Below are 629 nucleotides of genomic sequence, written 5' to 3'. Positions count from 1 at the left end.
GGGGGGGGGAGTAGACACTCTCACTGACAAAAAGAATTTCTCACATAAATTAGCTGCGCAAATAGAATTTTTGACAAAATAGACTCTAGGACACACAGACAGACAGATAGGCAAACACACACACACATATATAGTTACAAACAACCATACGTGTGTCTACATATATTTATATATATATATGTGTGTGTGTGTGTGTGTCTGTGTGTACACAGACATGTATATGCATATATATATATATGCATGTATGTGCATATACATACACACACATTATATATGCATTTACATACATTCATATATATGTGTGTATATATAATATACACATACATACATTTGTGTGTATGTGCATGTTATATTTACATACATATATATACATCATCATCATCATCATCATCATCGTTTAACGTCCGCTTTCCATGCTAGCATGGGTTGGACGACTTGACTGAGGACTGGTGAAACCGGATGGCAACACCAGGCTCCAATCTAAATTTGGCAGAGTTTCTACATCTGGATGCCCTTCCTAACGCCAACCACTCAGAGAGTGTAGTAGGTGCTTTTACGTGTCACCTGCACGAAGGCCAGTCAGGCGATACTGGCAACGGCCACGCTCGAAATGGTGTCTTTTATGTGCC

At 39.1% G+C, this 629-nt stretch overlaps 1 protein-coding gene across 2 annotated transcripts in view; it reads right to left on the bottom strand.

The window, feature by feature from the left end:
* LOC106867642 (uncharacterized) overlaps window positions 1-629 on the bottom strand; it is a 13658-nt gene that overhangs the window by 7354 nt on the left and 5675 nt on the right. The window lies entirely within an intron of this gene.

Source organism: Octopus bimaculoides, chromosome 21, assembly GCF_001194135.2.
Source record: "Octopus bimaculoides isolate UCB-OBI-ISO-001 chromosome 21, ASM119413v2, whole genome shotgun sequence".
In the NCBI taxonomy this organism is placed as follows: Eukaryota; Metazoa; Mollusca; class Cephalopoda; order Octopoda; family Octopodidae; genus Octopus; species Octopus bimaculoides.
The sequence above is the reverse complement of the archived record's forward strand: the minus strand, read 5'-3'. Positions and strand labels throughout refer to the sequence as shown.